The 17,777-nt window shown below is 44.0% G+C and overlaps 1 protein-coding gene across 2 annotated transcripts in view; it reads right to left on the reverse strand.

The window, feature by feature from the left end:
• The window catches only part of gsna (gelsolin a), a 30,318-nt gene extending 23,935 nt beyond the window's left edge, over nt 1-6,383 (reverse strand). Inside the window, exon 1 of one of the 2 annotated variants that reach the window (XM_048258421.1) lies at nt 6,148-6,383. The gene's annotated coding sequence lies outside the window, so the exon portion shown is untranslated. The remainder of the gene's footprint in view (nt 1-6,147) is intronic. The other variant, XM_048258422.1, reaches the window with a different exon arrangement.
• Between the last annotated feature and the right edge of the window lie 11,394 nt (nt 6,384-17,777).

The raw sequence follows: 17,777 nt of genomic DNA on the forward strand, positions 1-17,777 counted from the left end.
GGTGTGCCTGGCAGGGAGGGCATTTGAAAGGGGGCCAAAACCATTCCTCAGACCCAACAGTCTCACTGGCGGTAGCAGCCAAGCTGTTATGAAGCAAATTTGAAGCAATCTGAGGGCTACTTGTGTTGGGAACTCATCTAATGAACTATTAACAGGATGGGATTAACTATGGGATTCACAAACTCTAGAGGGTTTCATATAGGGTTGCCAACTTTCTGATATTAAAATAAGGAACGGGGCACAGCAGCTAGTCACACAAATAGGAAGACTGTGGTTCTATGTTTCATTTGAATTTGTGCATTTGTGCATGCAGTCACAGTCTCTTTATGTAGTCACACAGTTGTAAGTTAGAGGAGTTAGAAAACTAGTGACCAGATATACAGTCTCTCTCTCTCTTTCACACACACACAAATAGGAAGCCTGTGGTTCTATAATTGCTTTCATTTTGTGCATACTGTCACATAGTCTGTGCATGTAGTCACGTAGCTCTTACAGCTAGTTTCATGTCCCATCCTGTATTGGGTTTTCATCTTTTGGTGTATACATTTTTTACCTTCAGTAAATGTCATGCTGAGGTGAGTTTAACAGGTGTCACCTTTTAGGCTGTGTAATATGCTATAATCAATTAATGTAGTATATTTTTATAGTATACTAGATAGATAGATACTTTATTGATCCCCAGGGGAAATTCAAGATAGTATATAGTATAGTATATCTAGCATTTTGGGGGGCCCAGAATTATTTCTGTCATAAGGCCCACATAGGGATAAACGTTTCCCTTTATCTCATACGAATCGTGCATTCTTTGTTCATGGTCTAACTTATTATACTGATGATGTTGATTCTCAATAATACGGAACAAAATGCGTTCCGTATCAGTTCAATATGGAACACTAAATATGACGATTCCATATTTTACGGAACGGTTGGCAACCCTGGTTTCATGAGTGCGGGATTCCAAACAGCATCGTGAAAGGAGTACTGTTCAGTGCCCAGTTCCTCAAGTCTGAAGAATACAGTATATTTTGTTTGGGAGGTTTGTTTTGTTTAGGAGGAACAGTGAAACAAAGCTTCTGATATAATCACCTCGATTATAAATTGAGGACTTGCTAGGCATTTTTGTCAAAGGTAAAGGTGACTGATATTAATCCAAAGTGGTACAGACTTAGCCTAGAAATCTAGACGCACCCTAGCGGCGGCAAATTAATTTGCTCAGCCTGTACGTCTAGTACCAAACCATAGGGATTTCTATTGGCTGACGCCATGGACGTCATCCAACCACAGCGCTCTATTTTGTTAGAGAGTCTTAAGGCGGGCTTAACAGGATATCGACAGTCCTGCGACAGTGAACAACAAGGAAGGTGGCTATGGCGAACGAAGAGCGGTTGTTTGAATCGGCGTTGGCGTCAACTTTGGAGGAGTTGGACTTGTGCTTTTCTTTGAAAGTTGAGCAACACAATGCACTTGTCATTCCTTTCAAAGAAGGATGTATTTGCCGTTTTGCCGACCGGATACGGATATGGTCGTAGCGCTGGCCTATTGCATGCCTAGGCAGTTTGAAAGACAATTCTCTGCCCGCCCCTTGGATTAAGCGAGGTGAATGGTTCGATTCCAGACTATACATTTCAATGATATAGGATGGCCCGCCAGGCTAGTACAGACTCACAATTCTCAAATTTGGGCTGACCAGTGAAATGACCTGTACTACTCTACTACGCCCACCATGCGCTTGCCAGTGCACTTGTCAGTGCCTGAGACACACAGGAGTTCATATGTGGGGACATCCTCAACTCTGATGTGTGTTGAAAAAGTACAAGTGACTGAAGTGATAAACACAAGATACAGGAGGCAAAGAGGACCAAGCAACTTTTTCCATGTGACAGTCCAAACAGCATTGTTTACAGCTAATTACATTTTCAGGAATGTTAAAAAAAACATGTCACATAGCAACCAGAGTGACAGGGACACACACATACACAAACACACACATACACAGGTCCAAATGATAAGTTAGCAATTATGATCAACATGAGGGTATACTAAAACTGACAACACTAGTCAACTCACATCCCTCATAGTTTAATCTGTTGCACTGTTAATAAGGACAGCACAGAAAATAGGGTAGCAGACAGACTGTCTCAGACACACACACACACACACACACAGACCCAGAGACAGCTAGAGAGAGAGCTCCTGGCTGGGGATATAAATAGCGTTGTGCGGTCACATGACTTCTGGTACTTGTCTCACTGGCACATGAGGAGGAGGAGGAGGAGGAGGAGGAGGAGAATGAGTGGGGAGGAGCCAGCAGGGATAGGCCTGCCCCTGAGCCATACCAGCCCACTGCCCACCACCCACCCGCACTGTGGCCACTCAGCCATGACAGGGGGCCCTGGGTGACGAGCATCCTCATGCCTCTGACTCATATTAACCCCTCACCTAACCGCAGGTCCTCGCTACTCACACTAGCAGAGTCAAATCATGCCACAGCAGCTAGTCAGTATGTATGACTGGAACACACTCTCATTCTAATATTATTTCACTGCATTTGCAGTTGAAGTATCACTTGTGCATTATGTTTTGTACAGGAAATGATTTGTATTTCTTGTCAGCAAAAGGAACTAGGAAAGGAATCTTTCTACAACCTGTCTGCAGCTGTCGAGGTCCAGGTCCATGTCAATATGCACTGCATGTATATGACTGTAAGCTGATAACAAGATTTGTGTTTTATGTTCTGTGATTTGAGTTTTGGAATCAAGAGTTTTCAGAGTTGAGAAGGAAACAAGACATGACTTTATCAGCCAATAGGTTATCTTTGCTGGCACTGGGATAAAAAGAACTTCAACTACGAAGAATGGCCCTCAGCTAAATAATTACATACCATAGAAATGAGTGTGTGTGTGTGTGTGTGTGTGTGTGTGGGGGTTTGCTTCCTATTGTGTGTGATGATTCAAATGTTTTATCTAAGATTGTTTCTTACATATTGAGCAATATTTGCTGCCAACTTTCTCTGTTCATCTAAGGACAAAAAGATACTGTTACATACTTGATACTCCAAAAATAATTGCATAACACATACCTCTGTGTGCATTACAGTAGCACAAAGCCTACATAATGTGCAGCAGCACAGGTTTACTGTTATTTACAGTCAAAAGGCAGATATGTCTGCTTGAAAGCCTGACATATCATGTTTTCTGGATATCTTGGACCAACCAATGGAAATATCTATTGGTTTGGTTCTAATGATTGCTCTGGGGAATAACAGAGTCCTTAAATCAAATGGCTGACATCATAGTGGTGTCCAGTGCTGTTGAACTGTTTAGGTCAGCCAGAAGTCTGTGGAGAAGATTTAACACAAGCATTTAAGAATCCTCAGCCCGGTGGTATTTCCAGGATGACTCATCTTCTCCATCCAAACTTCCTCTCCAAGTGTGTGTGTGCGTGAGAGAGAGAGAGAGAGAGTGAGAGAGCAATGTAAGAGGCTTCCTTTCTGTCCTTACCTTACTAAACAACTAAATCCTCAGCATGGGGTCTTTAGCCTCTCTCTATTGCACACACACACATATTGCACACACACACACACACACACACACACACACACACACACACACTCACAGGCAAACAAAAGGTGCCCTTCACTTCAGACAGACATAGCGAGTAGGATGCACCATATTTTACAGCCTCATTAAAGTCCTGCCTGCATCCATACATGGACACAAAAGCTCTGGTCAGCAGAAAACGACAAGGCCTCCAGTCGCTTTGATCACAGCCACTCTGGCTACCTCAGCTGACAGCTGTTACGTCTGACTCAACAGGAAGTACCCTCAACATTACCTGCAAATATTTAGTCTGACCCGCCCGTAATGGTTCACTTACATTGACAATCGTAGCCTGTGCAATGCAAAGGTAAACCTGAAAACAGGTGTGAGCCAAGTCAAAATATTTTTTTTTCTAGCGAGTATTGACTTTTATTCACTGCAAATCGCCCTTCAAAAAAAAGTGTGATGGACTAGGCCAATAACATGTTTGCTGTTTGCTGCAGTCAGTGAGTTGTTTATGTGTTTGTGTTGTCTGCCTTCAAGGTCTGTAGAGACGGATTTTGTCGAGCCGAGAGCCAGTGGGGTGGTTTGGGGGTTTTTATTAGCATGTTTGTTGGAATGGGATGGCTGCTTTGCATTTCTGTGGCTCTGCTTTGCTTTCTCCCAGGATGAGGAAGCAAAAAAACATCCATTCATCCATGCATACTCAGTAACCATCACTGCGCAGAGAACCAGTCATTGTTTCAGACTGCCTGCTGAGCTCAGGTTGGTTCAAGAAGATTAGAGGCCTGGTGAGGTTTTGCATAAGTTCCACAGCCCTTTCGCACAGCTGTTTGGCCGCCTCCCACCAACCCCCTCCATCTGTCTGTCTCATTCCGGAATGCATATGGGCCTGCCTGCACCCATCCACAAGCACACATCGCCTCATATCGCCTGTCCTGTTCACCCCATCCAACATGCAGTGGGGCTATCTGTATCAAACTGTTACACACAAGTGCAGTTTCAGGAGCCAGCCCCAGGCTCTGATAAGGAACAAGTGGCTGCGAGTTTCAGACATGTCCCACAGGAGTTTCCTATCTATGTTTGGGGGAGTTTTCACAGCCATCACTTGAACATTGTGACTTCGGCTGTAAGTTGAAATTATTTTAACAAGGCAACGTTACCTGCAATACAGTTAAGATCTAATCATCCTAACCAATGATCCACTTTTCTTAATACATGTACATATTCGAAATAAGTTGCCATACAGTTGCCATAACAGTTGCCATTACAGTTGCCATAACAATCTAGAATTACTTTTTCATACTAAAAGAGAAACTGACTGTGCTTCTGTTAGGCAAGTCTTGTGTAGGGGCACCAACTTCCTGTTTTGTTCATCATGGGTATATTTAGTGACAGAGGCTGGAGATGTGTAAATGACTGAGATTATGTTTGTTACTGTCTGTTTCTATGGCAACAAAACATTTTCATATGCCAGTCGCCTATGCAGGAAGCTATGAATTGCTCTCACACTTGCAGTGGTATCACATTAAGCATTTGATTTCACTCTTGCTGATATGATATTGCCTAGGCTAGACTTCCACTGTTTCTCCTCAAAAAAAGCTGAATGGATAAACATAATAAATTAGTCTACTGTCTAATCCCTCACATATTTTCAGATATAAATTGAAGTAAATGTTAGTGTAGGCCTAGAGGGTGTGGTCAGATCTACACCACCCTGACAGGCACACACTGTGGAACAAATGCGGCCTTGATCGATCAGGGCCGGATCAACCCCAGCTGTTACCTGACAGATGTCTGGCCTATGTGTTTTTTCCATTTCACTGTACTCTCTGCCCCGATGTTAATATATCAGACTCTTACGGCTCAATAAGTTTCCACGCTGTGAGCATGGAAAGATGTACTTGCAGAGTGTGTAAAAGGTATTTCTAAAACGGATAGTTCTGGTCTTTGTTGATTGGCAGCAGTTTTCAAAGAAACCTGATGCAACACCACATATTATCCCACTTTAACTTTACTGTAAACATTATGACTGAAACATTATAATACAGCTGCAGGCCTGGGCAAGTTATTGAGGTGTAACAACAGTGTTGTAACAGATCTGTCATGGGCAGGCAAACCCTTCTGCTCATCATCCTATCACAAGCTAGGCTGCATATCCATCTTATCCTCATCTAATTCGCTTCTTTTGTCATTCCTGACCATTTTTCTTAGTGTTCTCCATATATGGACTTGACTGTCCTGGTCCAATGCCTTGCTCTGATAAGCATGTTACAAACAACTTTGATGAGTTTTTCGACTGCTTTTCGACGTAGCTGTATGTATCCTAACATTATCTGTTGCCTATGGTTTCAAGTTCAGGACAAGACAGAGTGACAGAGTGACAGAAAATGGTTAAGGCTACAATAGCTTACGTCTGCATGTCCATGTGCGAACGTATTTCAGGTAAAGTTGCTCATGACTCAAAATATCAAAATCGGTGGAATAAGTGGTAAGTTTATCCTTCATGTGTTTCACACAGGCAAACAATGAATTGATTAGCCTGCACCAAAGCATCACATAGTAACAGACAAATGTTAACGGGGTAGTTCAAGCAAAACACTCTTACCTCGCGTTTGCTGTTTCGAGTGTGTGAGAGCAGGAGCCGCAACAAAACTAAAAACTTCGGGGGAATGGGAGAGATTTAGCTGCAGAAAGAAATAGTGTCGCTAGGGCTGGGCGTCTGCGTATTTGAGTCCTGGGCAACACCCCTCTGACTCACTGCCTACAGTCAGCCGCTGCGAGGGCACATAATATGCGGGGGGATCCGAGCAGGCTGGACTCCTCCCCCACAGAAGCGGCCTTCGACTGGCCGTGCTCTCCTACAAATCTGTGCCGCATCTCAGCATGCAGTCTGCTGGTAAGCTTGCCAGGCCCTTCACTGTGAGCCACCGACCTCGTTGGGAGGCTATGCGCAAAGGCGGACTTGACGCACGTCAAAATTTTTATTAACAGTGCATACACGTTGTCCAATTTTTCTTGTGAATTATGGCTTAAAAACGTAATTGTTTCACAATGATTAAGCAACCTGTCAGCGTACAGAGAAACAAACAGGCTAATGTGTACGGTAGGCCTGTCAGCTTTTTAAAACTTTTGGCTGTGTGTGTGGACAGTTTTGGAGAGCATTCACCATGTCCATACAAACATCTGCTGCCCTCTGTTGTTCAAATGGTCAAGTGTATGCTATGTGCACTGGGGAAATCCAAGTACTGTAGGCCTATGTGGAAGCCCAGGATACCTTCAGCAGAGTGCAGGTTAATTCCCAAACAATGTCACATTTTTGTCTCACTGTCATACTACCATTTCCTTTTGATATTGGGACGGGAGCAGTGTTATACAAAGACTGACTAGAAACCTAAACACAAGGGAGATATATATGGCTGAGACATGTGGGTTTTTGTAGTGTCTCTCTCTTTTGTTTCTCTCTCTCTGTGTGTGTGTGTGTGTGTGTGTGTGTGTGTGTGTGTGTGTGCGTGCACATATGTGTGTGTCTGAGTGTGTGGGGTGGAACATTTAGATAAAATGATGAGGCATCTGTATGGGCAGTGGCATCACATTCCTACTGTATGGATTAGGCCCATTGTACTTCATGCAGTGCTACGCAGATCTGGCTGAACATGATGCATGCTGGTATTAACACAATGCATGTTTTTATCACTTACGGACACATTTTCAGAAACAAGCCAATTAGGTCCCACATTACTGGTGGACACAAAAGTACATTGAATGTGAATTGTGAATAGACATTTTTTAAGTTGAGAGGATTATGAGGAAGCCACTGGCCGCAATCCATCCGAGGCTACAGAGAATGACCCACCAGCTTCAAAAATACAACTTCACAATCACTCACCATCCCAGTAAAGACAGTGGACTGTAGCTGACACACTTTAGAAAAGCACATAGGGCTCACAACACCAGCCTCAGCAAAGGGATGGATGTACAGATGCATACATTGCACAGCAGCTTGCCAGTGAACAATGATTGGATAAAAGACATTCAAGCTGAAAAGAAGGACAAACAGCTCCCATTGTTGGGGGAAATCCCTCAAGACGGATGGCCTGAGGAGAGAAAAAAAGTGCCCTCAGAGCGTGAGTGAGTTCTGGAACCAAAGAGACAAACTGTCCAAAATGAACGGATGTTTCTTCAAGGAAGAGAAAAATCATCATTCCCACCAGCTTCAGAGACAAGATGCTGAAAAAGATCCATGCAGGCCACATGGGCATGGAAAAAGGCAGACAAAGAAGACACAGCAACACAAAAGAACAATAATGTAACATCATGTTTTGGCCTGTAATGTCCAAGTGCATGGAGAACATGGTTAAGGAATTGCAGCACATGTCAAGAACACCAACCGGCAAACCCTAAAGCACTCATGATACCACATTACATCCCAGACCAATCATGGCAGGTAGTGGCATCGGACAGTCTATGTAGATAGACTTAACAGCACCACCTCAGCATCAGTTATACACAAGCTATAAGCAGCTTTGGCAAGACTACATTGCAGAGACAATTTGCATCAAAAGAATCTGAATCATTCATCCAGTCTTGGGAATTCAAGCAGATCACGTCATTAACCTTCAGTGACCTTGCTGAGAGACAAATAGTGCAAAGAATTTGGAGAAGAATTTGTTGGTGCCTGCATCAAGGGCTATCTTGTTTGGTTATGTATGTTGCTGATCGGATCATAAATGGCCACAGTAGTGAAGATGACTGACTGAAGAATTTCTTGGTGTTTGTTTTTAATTGTGGGTGACCCTCATCAAGGTCTTGAGGTTTGTCCGGTTATGTTGCTGTTTGGATCGTAAACGGCCACAGCAACAAAGGCGAATGACAAAAGAATTTGCTGGTACTTGTTAGTATTTGTTGGTGCCCATAGGATAAACAGCCACAGCAACAAGGAGGGTTGACTGGAGAATTTGTCAGTATTTGTTGGTAGAGAGCCCATCCCGAGTGTGTGTGTGTGTGGTGGGGGTCTGGGTCGCCATACAGAACATTTGGGCCTATTTCATCGAAACACAGATTAAGGAACGTGCCTGTTTGATAACCCTGCTAAACAGTCAAAGGCAATTTAAAACAAGTCAGAAAGTTGAAACAGGACCCATCGTCAAAATTTCGGTGTCTACCCTCTAGTTCATCAAAAAAACAAACCAGAAAATGGACTCAAAGTGCTAAATACCGGAATTATCCTTTAACTATTATCAATTACCACTCAGTTAAAAATGTTGCTGCCAAGCATCTTCTGTGTTCATATGTCTGTCTTCCTCCAGCAGAGATGTAATGTGACAGATCTTCCCAGAAGGTCTACATACCAGAGGATGTAAGTGCTGGTAAGTTATTTGAAACCTTTTAAAATGTTTAAAATGAACTAAACCCAAAGAGGTATAATAAGTTTCTTCTCAAGAGAACGTTAAAGAACGCTGTACTTTTCACAACAGGTGGAGCCACTGCACTCCTTCCATCTAAAGAGCACTTAAAACATTAAAAGCCAGAGGCAGTAAAAGTAAATGAAATATGAACTCCGCAGCCTTTCATACCTATGCTTCATCTGCAACTGTATGAGTCAGCTTTGATGGGAAAGCTAATGAAACTCAATTACAACCACTACGGCCAAAATAGACCCATAAATGACACAAAATGGCTTATGTGACTCGTTTATGAAAGACATTGTGTGTAATTTTCTTAGTGACTTCTTAAAAATGGGGAAAACTATTTTTTTTTCGAACCACACCAATTAGGAGATGTGAATTATAGTATTAAGCATTCAGTTATTTTTAAGTGAATCTAATTACACTCCCTCAAAACACTTAATTACTTATTCTTAAATCAGCTGTCTGAGCCTATTAAAATTGAAAAGGCCTAATGGCAGAGACTCTTTCACTAGTGCATTCCTGTTTCACCCATAATCTGTACTACTGTAACAAATGCTTCTCTCCGCGCTCGCTCTACCAATAAAGAGCGTAATCCTTCAATAGTGTCATTTCCCCCGTGGGCCTCACTGATCATAGTAGCGACTCAGGCAACGTTCCATGAAGGAGGGACTAAGCGGAGATGTCGTTGTCGTTGTGTGCACTAGATGGAGACATTCACCAATGTGTTCGAGGTAGGATAGTCAGGCGCCTAGAATGCCTTTGACTGAGCTGAACTCTGCGACCCCCCCTGCGCTGGAGAACGGCCTGAGTTCAAACGGAGGTTAGTGCGGTGTTTCGCAGCGCTCCACAGTGATTGAAACTCTGGTTTTGATGCGTTGTTTTACACAACAGTGGTTGAGGCCTTCCCTGAATGAACAACACAGCTTAGCGGGGTTTGTTGGCTCCAGTTGTGGTTGGGAGAACGGCGGCATCTGCTAAATGCATCTGCACTAAGGTGTTAGCGTATTGCTGTCTCTTTAGACTTGATATGACATTCATTTGCGTCGGCCCATGCCAGAGTCTTGATGAATAAATGTCTGTAGCTTGCGATTAACCACAGAGTGTGAGGACAGGAGAAAGAGAGAGAGAGAAAGAGAGAGAGAGAGAGAGAGAGAGTAAAAACAGATGTGAATAGAAAAACCCTGGAGGGAGGGAAACCCAGAACTAGAGACAGAGAGCTCTCTTTAATGTTCTATCTATTTACATTGAGGAGAGTGGTGATGGTTGGCCAAGAGACACATTGAAGGAGATGGATTGAAAAAGAGGGGAAAGAGAGAGAGAGAGAGAGTGAGTCGTTGATGAAATTTTCAGACACACGGGGAAAGCATCAATGGAGAGGGTAGTAAAAATGATGGCGGCGCATTATCGTAATCCTCCCTCGCCTCCATGCTGTGGGGCTCATAACGTGGCGGACACCGTTAGTGCGGACGCGCCGCATAATTGCTTTAGCGTGTGGGAGCTCGCCGTCGTTTTTTTTTCTCCCCCAGCTGTGCTCCGCAGTCATTTTCTTTTCTTCACAGTCATCCATCCCCTTCTCACCCCCACCCTACCTCCATCCTGAGCTCCGCTCTCCTCTCCTCCCATCGCCACCCCACCCCACCCCTATCCCCCACCACCTCTGGAGCCAGGCAAGTCCATGGCGCCACATTTGCACTGACAGCTTAATGCCACATTTCGAAATAGGCTTTGTGGACCGGTGGTACAAAAATAAAACAAATACAACTGAACAAGAGAGAGAGAGAAAAGAGAGAGAGAGAGAGAGAAGAACAAAAAAAAGAAAGTTGCTTGGACAGGGAAAGAGCACCCAAGAAATACTGAGAGAAATGGAAAGCAGAAAAAGTAAAGGAAAAGTGAAGAAATAATGAGAGGAAGAGAGAGAGAGAGAGAGAGAGAGAGATAGAGAGCGTTCAAGGGAAACAGCCTATCCGCCCCGTTGCGGGTGCTGTCGGCTGTGTGCTTTGTCAGTGTTGGCTAGCACATTGGTGGTTACAGCAACAGCAGAAGCCTGGCGTTGGGGACACGGAGTGGCAGTAGATGAATGGCCACGACGGCCTCCTCCGGCGGTCACTCCGGCGGTGCACACTGCTTTTCAACAGACGATTACTTTAGATTCCATTGAATTCAATACAACCTTACAAACCACGGCGGAACCCCTTTCCTCCACTGTGTACATTATGATTCAGTTCTATTTTTGTCTAGCGCATTGTTAATTGAATGCTAGTAAGTTGAATATTTCGGCACTGGTGTGCGTGTGGGCTAAGTGACAGAAAGTGTCTGCACACTCACGTCGTCGCCTATACAGTATGTGGTGCGCTTAACTGACCACAGGGCCACTGTCACACGCTGCTGCTGCTGCCTCTCATCTCTCTAATCGCTGTTGGGAGACCAAGACTGAAACAGACGCAGCGAGGGAGGATCGAGGCAGAGCGCCAAGCATTTGGAAATGCCGCTTACGCCAGTCTGTCAGACCCAAGCCTCACCACGGGCTTAATTGGATTGTTGACAAATAGCTTTAATCAGTCCAGCAATGGACAAAGTTGTACAAATTATTTCTACTGCAGTCAAGTTAGATGTGTGTGTTCTATGTAGGGTGTGTTTATGTGTGTCTGTCTGTGTCTGTTTCCATATCACTTTGCATGTGTGTGTTTATGTGTGTGCATACACAACAGATTATAAGCTTGTGTGTGCTACTGCAGGCTCAGTGTGTATAGCAGTGCATAGGTTTATACTCCTGAGCCAGTCACTGGCACGCAGACACTGAGCTCTTTCATGACTGAAGACTGGTTGTCTCACCAACAGTTCTTGCACTCCCCTCTCTCCCTCCCTCTCTCGCTCTTTCCCTCCCTCTCTCTCTTTCTCTCTATCTCTCTCTGTCTCTCTGTCTGGTGTGGCCGCAGGCGAGAAAACAGAAGCACAGTTGAAGGCTTTTAATTACAGCCGGTCTCTGGATGCGGAGCGATCGGACCCGCGGCAACCTTAAATCACGCGGCGTTTCTCCCAGCCACCCCCCCCTCTCTTCCTCCTCCTCCTGCCATCCAGACCAGTCTTATCTTGCTTATAAGGCAGCCTTTACATGAAGCAGGAAGCCTGTGGACAGGTATAGCTTCCACATAAAAATATTGCTCTTGGCGGTGCAGCGAAAGCACAAAACCCTCTTTGTGCTTTTTGCCCCTGCAGAGGAGCGGCGGCGGTGGCGACGCGAGCCGTATAGATGCCGGGGTTGTGTGTTTGTCAGCTTAATAGATGCCTGGGTTTTGGGTTTGCCAAAGCACGCGATACTGTATGTAGGGAGGTGGGGGAAAGTGTCCGCAGAATAAAAAATATTTGTTGTGCATCACAAGAAATGTACCTTTGGAGTGTTGCTGTTTGCTCTGGGGATTAAAATTTTGTGGACTATGCAGTGATAACTGATGTGACTATGCAGCAGATACTGAGACACTGGTTGGGGTCTATTGCTGGTCTATTGATTTGCCTTGACTGACATTCTCCTTGAGGAGGAAATCATCCCCATAGCTTGGTGTTTGTTTTGATCCCTTAAACATCTTTTTTATTTAACCAATGACTGCAAGTGAGAATAAACTGTTCTCTAGATACATATATCAATATAATATATATCAATAGAAATGTAACATTCTGGTAGTCATTCAGGATTCTGCACGTGTACCATTTTAGGATTCTAACAACGTCTAAGCGTACTCCCTGAGGAAAAAAAATCTCCAGAACTCTTCACAAAGAATGCAAGACGCTGCTCTCAGACACTGCAGTACAGCTTTGTACCATAAGTTACACATACAGAGCTGAAATATGCCATAGAGAAAGAGAGAAACAGCAAGCGAGTAAGGTCACTGGAAAGAGGGTGTGCACGGACAATGAAGTATATCAACCCCCTAATGTCCATTCTTAACTTATGAACTCCATAGGGCATTACTTGCGCAAAACAGACAATTTTCTGTTTCCTACAACATTAGCCAAGTGGGGTTATTTTATCACCATTTAAAGTGTCTTAACACTATCTCCATCCCAATCACGTTACAGGTACCAACAATTCTCCACGGAGCCTGAAAAAGTACTTTAAAAGTCAGCAAGGAGTTTGTTTAATGAATTTGTTAGACAGGTTTCCCAATAGGCCGAACGTCCTTGCTTATGCAGCACTGAGATGAAGAACAAATGACCACGCAATTACTGTTTGATTACTGTATTTCAAAACAGATTAGACACAAGCTGTCAATTGGGATGAGGGTTTTTTTCCCCTCAAAAATGAAAGCGAATCGATTTCGGTATAAATTAACATAATGAAATGAATGGAGACTATCTCATTTATGGGATGACAGGGTAGCTCTGAAAAGAAATGATTTAATAAAGCAAGGTCACTTCACAGCCCTTATAGCGTGTAGTCTTCCTGTGTCTGAGAGGGTTTGATATGTTGAGAAAATGTGTTTTTTCCCTGTCTTTTTTTGTTGTAGCGCGTGTGAAAACATGCCTTTGACCTTGCTGCCATAATTCCTCCAGCGTAACGGGTTCCAATGTGGCCACGGTTGTGGTGAATTAGTCGCGACGGCCCGCTTCAAACAACTGTCTATGGCTACGTTGGCCGTGTGTCCCCTCTTGCTAACTCCCACAGCTTTATGCTGCTTGCTTTGTCTGTGATCTAGCCTTTTCCAAGCACAGATGTCCATAATGAAATATTGTCAGGATGTCGCCAGAACATTTAATCTATCAGACATGTTTACGGAGCGGAGGGCGGGGGGAAACACACCGCAGGGAAGAGAGGAAGTCATTGTGTGTCCCCCTGCTGGGTAGAACATTTTGTCTGTCTCTCTTACTCTCTTCCATTCTCATTCTCTTTTTCTCTGTCTCTTTTTGTCACTTTTCCATTCCATGACTTATGTGTCTTTCTTGTTCACTTTTTCTTGTGTGTCACTCTCACAATTTTTCCATCTATCTCCATTATACAATGATTTATTCATTTCTCTTTCTTTTTCCTGATTACTTTCATGTTCCCTCTGTCTCTTCCTTTATCTGTGTCCTGTGGTCTGACTCATGGCCCCTCCGGTGTCTCAAAGACGCGAGCCAGTCAGTCCAGGTGAAAGGTCAGAATGAATCTCAGTTTGAGGCCACTCTACTCCAATATCATTCAGTCCCTTGCTCCAGTTTCACGCCTGCAGACTTCAGAGAGGCTGCAGAAGAGGTGAGCTGAGGAGAGGAGAGGAGAGTGGAAGAAATGGAATGAGGAAATGGCAAGTGAGGAGAAGAGGGGAGAAGACATGGGAAAAGATGAGGGAATTAAAGACATGTCCTTGTCTGGACTGTTTCATCTTATTGCTCCTAAGATGCCTTAACTGATTCATGAACTCTGATTTGAAATGCCCTCGACTGAAATGACTTTAACTTTAAAATCCAAGTATTTGGGTATATGAAATAAATCCTATGCATACTTGAAAAAAGAGGCCATTGCATCATTGCCATCACATAAGTCAATGACAGAAGACAATGAGACAGTTGCATATCTTATTATTGAGTCCTCTGGATTAAATCAAAGTGTTTTGGTCTATGCTTGACGTGGCATATGTCACTGTTGCCTTCCTGCTGTCTGTTTGAGCAGTCAACAGGACAGCGTGTCCTCCTGATCCTCATTATCACTGTCACTACTCACAACTTTCCCCAACTCTGTTTATTTTGATATGGTATAAATCAAAAACACAGCAACACAACTGTATATGCGATACATCATCACTCTCATCAGCACCATCATCAGCATCATCACCATCATCATCATCATCATCACCGCCAGTATCTCCGCTCTCCATCTCCTCAGAAGAGGGATCGGCAGCCCTTGAGAACAAATGCTTCCCTCTGACACATTTTCTTCTTTGCAGGTTTCAACACAGATCAAAAGAAATTGCTTTCGCTTGACATCAAAGACGCCTCACTCTCTCTCTGTCTCTCTCTCTCGCGCGCGCGCTGCACAAAATCACTCAATAGCTGTTTTGACTTTGGGGAGGGCGAGAAAATAATTTTTTTTTTTTCCGGTCAGAAAAAGTGTGGAAATCCTGAGAGCGGGGCCCAGGTACATGTCTGCTGCAGGTCCTTCAAAGGCAGCAATCAGATGTCTGAGGTAAACTTGCCACCATGCCAAGAAAAACAGGGGCTGGGCGCTTACCACCGCACTGCTGTCCCCATTTCACAACACATCCCCCTCTCTGAGGTGGAACCATAAACTATAATTGAGGCTCAGCGTCTGATTTACTTAACACCACAAGAGAAACAAAAGCATTTTATGATTTATTGAAAACACAACAGTGCAGAAACAATCGGATACTAATGTCTATAGGCATAACTGTCTGGACAAGTCCCATACGGGAAATATGCATTATATCAATATAGCCTGATTATACCTTGTCCTGATTACAGAGAGACACACATACACAGGCTCTTTCATCTTTGTTGCTAACGACGTCAGTGTTTATGTGAATGGAATATACTACACTTTAATACAGTACACAATATACATTATGTATATGTACAGAACCATATTGTATACATACTGTATGTATACTGACTTAACCATAATACAGTTTTCACTGTTCCCTCTGTGTATGACGCAGAGGCACAGATCCCTTCTTTATACACCATTGAATCTTAGTCATGCACCATTCTCTCTCCCTCCCTCTTTCTCTCTCCCTCCCTCCCTCCCTCTCTCTCCCTCCCTCTCTCTCTTCTCTCTCCTTCTGTAGGCCAGGGCCAGGCCAGGGGTAATGTTCTGGTGGGAAGCATCCGCCCATCCCTGTCTGACAGGCAGGCCATGGCCATAGCTGTTGTCGCTGACTGAGGGATTTTTCGCCGTCTCAATGCTCGAGTCACGGGCAGTGCCACCAGAGCCGACCGCAGGGCAGGCCCAGTGAGAGAGTCAGCTAATCTCCCAAGAGGGATGACCTATCATCAAGTCACCTGAGTGGTGGACCATCAAAACTTTGCCATTGGGTAAGCTCATTGAGATACCATAGAGATTATGAAATGACAGTAACTGAAATATATATATATATATATATAGAAAGGTAAGTGGGGTTTTGTGGTTGTTTCAACGTTGTTTTTCATATTGCCAGGAGAGTTGGATGACATTATTTAAAGGTCCTGCAAAGCAGATAGGATGGTTTATGAGAGCTGAGGTTTCCTTATTCCCTGGGTCCACTAACCCTCTCTAAAGACTCATTAAGTTGTGGAGAGACACAAACACCACCCACCATTCAGGTTGATTAGCCAAAATTACCATACCCATGGTAGAAAGCAACTATTTTAACAGTCGGACACGGTCCATAAGACCCACCATTTTTGCCCAGTATTGTTGTAACACAACAGGTAGAAGAAGGATCTAGTGATGCCACAGCCATGAGCTCATGGACCTTGTCAAAGTGGTTGAAATGGAGAGGACCAGCAAATTCAATGACCTTTGAGCTACACATCCCTTGAGCTTAAATATTGTAAGGTTAGCCTTGGTTTGTTATGCCCATTTTGTGTTTGTGTGTGTGTGTGTAAGAGAGAGCTCATGTCTTTTCTTTAAGTTCCACTGATGGGAGGCTCAGTGAACATATCTGGGCCTTGATTGCAGTGAGGACTGCAGACTCAGTCGGCGGTAATTGGTCCTCAGTCGCTCGATCGTTGTTGTGTCTGTGCAATGGCGTGCAATCATCTCCCATTGTGTCCCACGGAATTCATATTCCTCCCAACACCTGAGACATAGAGATAAGATGAGACTAAGAATAAAAATGTCAAAAAGAAAGAGAGAGAGAGAGAGTGAACAAGCCCTCCTCTCTGTCTTAAGACAAAGGGGGGAACACGGGAGACAGAATAAGTGATGAAAGAGGTGGAAAGAGAGAGATAGAGAAGAGGAGAGAGAATGGAATGAGAGACAGGGAGAAAGATGGACTCTCCCACGTATATTTATAACAATCGTTTATGCTCATTTCGTTTACCAGACCGTTTATTTTCTTTTTTCTCATTTTTTTTTCACTTACTTTTCTTGTCTTTCTTGTCAAAGTGATTTTATCCAGAGTGAGGCTTTGTTGGGTGGGTGATGGAGGTTGGGGGTGAGGGGAGGGGGAGGCAGCACATGTTTCAGGGTGACACATTACAACCCCTCTCTTTTTCCCCTCTCTCCAGTTCACTTCCATTGTCTTTGACACAGGGGGTCCACACACACAGTGACTTCACAACACACGTGAGAAGGACAAGGCAAATTTTCGCCATTTGTCTGCAGTGCATTTATCGAGCTCGGGGGCAAGTCGAGTTCACGGCGACGGGCAACGGGAAACAGACCCCGAGGAGCTGAGCTAAATTGCATTAGTCCGAGGAGCGGCGGAGAAATAAGCTTTTGTGCTCCGCTGCACTGCTCTTTCAAAAAACGCCGGCCGATTTGTAAGTTCTCAGAGAACAATGGGAGTCTTTTGAAAAGCCGTCTTTCGTCACTTCAGCACCGTCTGTTGATATTTCTGCTGCTCAATTGGTCTTGTTTTCTCTTGGCATGCATACATCCCAAATCACTCCCTCAATCTTGATTTGATTGTCCTTGGGACCCTTCTCTCATTTTATTTTTGTCCTTTCTTCACTCGCTTTCTTTCTTTCTTTCTTTCTCTCTTTCTTTTTTTTCTTCCTTCCATTCTTTCGCTCTTTTCTTTCTCAACTTGCTCTTACCACATCCAGGAAATTGATCCTTTCCCCCGCTGCGTCTGAGGTTAGATTTTGAAATCATAGTCTGGTTATGTTTGGGGATTAATTTCATTTCCTGATGGCT

This window comes from Alosa alosa, chromosome 12 (genome assembly GCF_017589495.1).
Source record: "Alosa alosa isolate M-15738 ecotype Scorff River chromosome 12, AALO_Geno_1.1, whole genome shotgun sequence".
Taxonomy (NCBI): domain Eukaryota; kingdom Metazoa; phylum Chordata; class Actinopteri; order Clupeiformes; family Clupeidae; genus Alosa; species Alosa alosa.